Genomic DNA, 7,148 nt, shown 5'->3' on the forward strand with positions numbered 1-7,148 from the left:
TTAGGGTAAAACAAGCAGAAAATAGATGCGTTTTTTTGTTGTTGTTGTTGTTTGTGGCAAAACTCTGAAGAAAAAGTCCACAAAGATGTTTTAAAGTTTAGAAAATATTTGCCAAGATTTCCAGAGGTCCCAGAGGCAACAAGGGTCCCAGTGCTGCATCCATTGGAAGGCCTTCCTCTAGGGAGGCCATGGAAAGGAACCTTTTGACTTAAAAAGTGAGAAACCTCAAGATCAGAGAGAAACCTTCCTCAGGCAACCTAATATTAGGCATGAACAACATTTGTAATCATCACCTTAGAGGACAGAGCTAAACGAGGATCAAATGATTAATTTTGTTGTTTACAGTGCACAATGCTCATTCCCAAGTGCAAGGACTTGAACTGCATTAGAAAACTCTCACCGTCTCATAAAATAAATTCCCTAATTTGTCTTTTTTTCTTAGCGGTCTTTAAAAATGACTACAAATAGATCTTTTCTTTCCATCTTTTTCCTACTTCTTTTTAAACAATGGCCCATCCAAGGGCATCTCTGCTGCAGCTGCTGCTACCTGCAAGAGAATATATAACAGGCTTCACCTCCAGGCATCACCTTGGAAACAGCGAGTGGCTTATGCAGTGTCCAGAGGTGAGCTGGGTGCTTTGCAGGGAAATAAAAAAGGCATTGCCCTTCTCTAAAGTGCTTTCAGCCTCTTGTTTATAGCAGGTAATGGTACCTGGGTTGCTGCAGCTTGGTGTGGGCTGATGCTTGTGGCCGTCACCCTTGACTCCACAGCCCTGGGCAGGGTGGGGTCAGCAGGCTCAGGGTTCTTGGTTCCCAGGCTTGGGACATTTTTTCCAAGACTTGGATTAATACTGGTGAGGAGGCTCTGCCAAGCACACCCCTCAAGGTCTCTTTTGTTATCACAAGGAGGAGTCTTTGCACTGCGTCAAAATTTTCTGCACCAGGGAGGGAGCCCATGGCTGTTGCAGCAACGTGGCTCGGGTTACAGGAGGCGCATTGTGCTAAAATAAATCACATCCTCCCCTGCCTGATGTCACTGTGGAAGGGAATGGCTTCATAGCCTGTAAATCTAAGGCTGGTAATGGGCAAAACGGTAATGCATGAATGCAGCTTCTCATGGGAAGTGTTTTTTCATTAAAGAGAAAGAAGAAAAGCTCAATCAGACCCTGTAAAAAGAATCCAGAAGAGTGACATGGACACTTACAAAGTCGTAGAAAAACATCAGGCTGTTGTTTCCCTCTTCCTTAAATCCCACCTTTCCCAAGCAGCCTGGGAACCCACCTCCCACCCCTGCCCTGTCTGCTGACCCTCACAGGGACAGTTGTGATGTCTCCATCAGGTTTTGGCAGCCCCAGCCATCACTTCCAATTTACTGCCATGAGTAAGGCAAAGGGAAGGTCAGGGAAGGAATGGCTCAGTCTCACTGCACTTGTCCTTCTGCAAACCAAGGGGATCCTCCTTGTTTTATCTCCTTACCAGGGAATTTTGCAAAAGCAAAAAGGATGGCAGGGATGGGGGAGATGCCACCATGCTCAGGGAGTGCTGCAGCCTGCAGTAACATTACAGCTGCCTGTCCCCAAGACCTCAGTGTGTTTCTCATGAACTCAGCTGTGCCTTGTAATACTTTCACAGCAAAACACAGTAATGGGGATGATCATGAGGGGGAAGCCAGAAAAGTAGCAGAAGGTGAGCAGGGATTGTGTGACATGGGTCAGAGAAAACGAGCACTCGTTGTCTTCAGCTTGTCACCTGTCTGTGATATTTGTACATGGCTTTATTTCTAGAGGTGATACAGGGATGCTGTAAGAGTAAGAATCACTTCAGCTTGCAGGCAGAAGGATGCTGTTGCTAAAGGTGAAGTGTTTTGAGAATGCTCCTGACGCTGAAAAGAAATTTTTCACCATGCTTGGTTTTGATAGGACAGAAAAGCCACCCGGGTCAAAGGTGGAGATGCTGCACCTGGAGTGGAAATAGAGCTTTTCTCAGCTTGCTGCTTCTGATGCAGGTCAAGGACTCACTGTTCATCCCTGGAAGTCACATCACAGCCTTCAGCAGTTGGTGCTGCCAGATCCTGAAAGAGGGAGGCAACATCTCCTGGTGCTGGTGGTCACAGCTGGCGTCAGTAAGGACTGGCAAAACCCAGTGCACAATTTCCCATATGGATGAAGGTAAAGAGGGATTTGGGACTCAGGACAGAGCCTCAACAGGAGAAGTTGCTGCCACCTGATGTACCAGGGCTCTGTGTGTGTGTTTGTGGTCCCTCTGTATCCCCATGAGCCTTAGAGCAAAAGTGCAGCCACTCAGAGCAATTCAGCAGCCACACAGAAACTACAAAGCAAGCAGGTACGTTTACTGCTCTGACTCTTGCAGGCTGCCTTGGGCTGCAAAAATTGAAAGATTCACAGAGAGTGAAGCAAATGAAAAAATATAAACATCTGTGTCTAGTGCTGTGTGAGGGTCTGAGAAAAGAAGCTGCATCTCAGGATGATGGAGGCATCATTAGGGCCTCAGGCTTTTGGAAGTGATGTGTGACAATGAGAATGAAGTGAAAACAACATTAATTAACATTGTTATTGGGCAAAGCAGGGTTCTTTTATCAGAACAAGGTAAGTTAGTGACAAAAATAACCTTTGCTTAGGTTTTTCAGATGGAGCTTGAAGACACATGCAGCCATTCACAGCCTCCCCAGTGCTGCAGCAAAGCCAGGACCAACTTCCCTGACAGTGGTTACAGCTGGGGCTGGGGGGGGAAAAGAAAATGAGTGTTTGGTGTTGCCATGGTTACTGTGAGGCTGGACTTTGTGAAGAAGAATAGGAGGTTACATTAATTTGGATGTATCCTAGGCATTAATTTTTAAGAAAATGCTTTAATTTAAATTTTTTTAAAGAAAAATATTTCATCCCATGCAGAGGGGACAGGGATAAGTTCACACATCTTGCAGTGAGGCATTTCTAGATTAGACTTAACTGTAGTGCACAGACCCACAAAGGTGCTCTGCACATGGGCTGCCTTTGCAGTTTCACTTTTCACTTTGCAAAGTGAAAGAACAGGTTGCTCAAAAACTCAACACATTTCCTTTTCCCCTCTCTCTTTTGTTCTTGTTTTCCAGGGGCTGAAAACAGAAGCTCCTGTTCTCCTGCTTTCTGATTCCTCACCCTTTACCCTCACAGCTGCCAGAGAAGTTTACTGGTTTGTCTTCAGAAGAACCTGACTGCAACTTAAGTCCCTGAAACCTCTCCAAAAATCCATCCACTTTTCTTAACTGTTTTCATAAATGCTTGAAGGATGATGCTTTAACCAAGTATCACAAATACTCTGATGAGGCAGTGGATATACAATTCCTTACTGCAGATCTGAATTTCCTGAACATTAAAGCATCCTAACACAGGGTAACAAAACAGATTACAGTTTCTTAGGTGCTGCCTGTATTGGATACCACTTCTTAGATTATTTTATAGTGATTTGACTTGTTCCAGTGTAATTCCAGTGATTTTTACTGCAGGGGAAAGTGATGGTTTAGTTCAACTATGGCAGCCTTTTTTACAGATCAACCTACTTTACAGATCAAATTTATAGGGTCCTTGCAATTTTCAGAGATTTATTCTGGAAACAGTAAGATACTATGCTGGAGAAGCTCAGAAGGAAGATTTGCACAATGGTTTTTATTTTCATATTAACCAAGGGAAATTGAGGCCAAGGAGGTTAAATAAACTGTACAAGTCATAGAGGGCATTGGGCAGGAAAAGGACCCTAGTATGTCTGAAGCTTGAGCATGAGAAGCAAGTAACACCCAAAGGGTAACCTAGGCTAGGCTGATTTCTAAAGGGTATCCACAGTAGAAAGACATCTTCCAAGAAACACATTTCCCCTACCAGCCTTCTAAACTTTCAAGCTGCCAAAAATTAATTGCTCTCTTCGACAAAGCTTTTGAGTTCATTCAGGCTGAATCTGCTGCCCCTTTTGGATTCACATTATTAAACATTTTTATCTACGATGCATCCAGCTGGCACATACTCTTAAATAAATTTATTCTTTTTTTCTTGTGCAATTTGAAACAAATAAAATTGCTTGAAATGTAGAGAGGTGACCCTTCCTTGAGAAGTGCAGGATTTTCAAGTAAATCTTTAGTGCAGAGTACTTCTCACAGCATCAAGTTATTTTACTGAAGTACATGATGGTGGTTTTACATACCATTTATTTGCAGCCATGTAATGAAATATCTCTTATTCATTCCAGCCTGTTTCTAATTCAGTCACCAAGAAATAGAAGAATTTGGAGAAGACACCTATCTCTTACCTGCCACAACAGCAGTGTCATACTTTTAATTTTGAATGAGATGACTAGAAATGCTTCATTAGCAAATGAAAGGGAGCTGTTATATGACCTGTAGAAGCTGAAATGTGATAGATAGAATGTGATAGAAATAAGTATTAATACAGGTATCATAACCAAACCCAACTACAGCCTGCTTCCTTTGGCTTCAGTTGGTATGGATTGCCTACAATAATGCAGACATTTTAAAAGAGGGAAGAGAAAATTCCTCCTTTCTTAGTCAGACTTGACTTGTGTACCAATTCGCCAGGATGGGAAAAATTTATTCTTGGAAAAACGATTTCTGACTACGTAAAGTTGCAGTACCATCCCACTGGTGTTCAAAATTGGCACCATCCTGAAGGCAACTGGGAGAAGTCGGAGGAAGACTTGGATGGAAGAATAAATAAAGATGCAGCTTTTGTGCCCAAACTTGCCAGCATTTGTGAGAGGGATCAAAGAGGCAGGAATCAACCCAAGCACAGCACCTTTCTGGCTTCATTCATGTGCTCTTTCTTGACATTCTCTATAGCTAGCAAGACTATATGTGGTAAAATAGTTTCCAGGCTTTCCTTGTTCCACCAAAAAAACAGCAGGTGGTTGATGGTGCAATGCACTATGTCAAGGTGGATGCTTTGAAAACAAGTGATGGTGTAGAACTGTACACCTGATTTCTCAGGTGTCCTGATTTCTCTCTGGAGCTAAAGGTAATGGTGTGCTCAAATGTGGATGTTAAGTTCCTTCTTATCCACATACATGAACAATCTGGTGCACGTGGCATTATGACTATTTCTAAATAAATAATTATGTAAACAAAGTCAGACTAGTAAAATGCCTGGAACCCAGCAACCACAGCCCTCTCCTCCCAGAAACACTGTTTTGTTAGCAAGCCCACACCTGCTGAAGCTTTTGATATTGTTGTTGCACTTGACAACTCTGATACTGAAGTGGTTCAGAAAATGTCTTTGCTGGCCTTGCTAATGTACAAGCTGCCTCCTTGCACTTACAGAAATGTCTCTGGCAAACCCATACTGTGCAAACATGTCAGTGGTTATTAAATCTGGGGCTGAGATGTGGAGCAGCCTCAGCCTCCTCTGACACCAAGGTAGATGATGTTCTACCCCCGTAGGATCATCTCTTAGCTGGTAAATAATGCTATATTCTCATTCCTCATCAAGTAAATACCCTTTCTCTGACAAATGCATGGTCTTGGAGTGATGCCAGCCTTATTCAAATGTGATTTGCCCTTTAGGGAATTTCCTTGAATATTTTATCTTGTAGGGATGAGAGAAACTCAGAATTATGACACCCTGTATTCATATAAATACCATGAAATGGCTGTTTACAGTGAACTGCTCATCAATCCAGCAAAAAGCATAACTGTGCAAACGTGAAGTGGTTTGAATAACAGGTAGCTCTTAAAGGACCTGCATCTGAAACCCAGATACTTGCTGCTATAAGGTTTCAGGTGCTCAGCATCTTTTGGGATCACTTTTGGGATTTACTGCTCAGTTTTGCTGAGAATTAAAAGGCCTGGTTTGAACTTTAGGAGACAAGATGGAAATGATTTGACAATCCAGGGGCAAGCCCAGTCAGCTCCAATAAACTCATCAAGCAAACCTCATATTTAAGTTGAAGTATGGATGCATATTGTGGTAAGAAATTCAGTCTGGACTGGAATTTCTCAGCTGGTTTTGGTATCTTCGATATTGGATGAAATGCCAGCCTCTAACACCCTAACACCCCTGGAGGCATCTCAGCAAGGCAACCTCTGAATGTCACTGAACTGTGCTTCTCTGTGAAGAGTGGAAAGAAAGTTTCCTATGGGGCTGTCTCTGCATCTCCACATTCCTTCCCTTCACTCATTTCCTCTCTGCCTGGCTGGGCAAGCAGCAACATCTTTAATGCTGTGCTTGAAGCATGGGCTGACTGGCCAGGGTGTTCTTGCCTCTCCTTACAGATAAGAGACTGAAAGTATTTTTTCCTCTGTGGGGCTGCCCTAGGGATGCAAAAGTTAATGTTTGCCTAAAGCGTGTAGGATGGAATATCTGGGGGATCTCCGTGTCTGTCAAATGGGACTGGACTTGATCAGTGAATTAAAAAAATTCTTAAGCAGGTCACTGAGACAAAGTGGTAGCATACGTGTTGGTTTCCTCTGCACATTACTGTTAAAAACAGTGTTTTGTTTATAGAAATTAGCTTTGCTGACTTCCTTCTTTTTTAGTGTTTAAACTGATACATTCTTCTGTAGCCAAAAACCTCACTCTAAATAAGAGCTGTGTATAGTGCATGGAGTTGGATGATTCACAATAATCATATGGCAGAAGCAAAAGAAGTAAAACTTAGTTTTGGTACCTTTTGTCCTCCACTATCTCATGGAACTAAAGCATTTTGGTTTAGTGCTCGACATCTGCACCACAGCCCAGGGTGCAGAGGTGACAGGCTCATGGTGGTGTGAATCCATCCTGGTAAAGGATCCAGAGGCTTTTGATGGACCTCTTTTCTCTCAGAGGCTGCACAGGGTGGAGGCAGGAATAAGGACCACACAGAAGATCTGGGGCAGAAAGAGGCAGAGATCAAAACCATGAAACACCCTCAGTTATCAGCTTCATCAGGCTTCCAGCTAGTTTGTTTGAGCAAGGCACAGGGCTGTGCCTTAAAAACCAGTGTTTTGCCATGGCTTCAAAACTTCCTCAAAGTGAGGGTCTGCTCTCTTCAGCCTGCCCATGTGAAGAAAGAACCTGACTCCCACCTGTTCTGCCCCAGCATCAGACCTGCAGCCTCTGCTCCCTGACAAGCCTCAATGTTTATTGCTTGTATTTGATCCACGAGTTGCC

This window comes from Heliangelus exortis, chromosome 10, assembly GCF_036169615.1.
Source record: "Heliangelus exortis chromosome 10, bHelExo1.hap1, whole genome shotgun sequence".
Classification (NCBI taxonomy): domain Eukaryota; kingdom Metazoa; phylum Chordata; class Aves; order Apodiformes; family Trochilidae; genus Heliangelus; species Heliangelus exortis.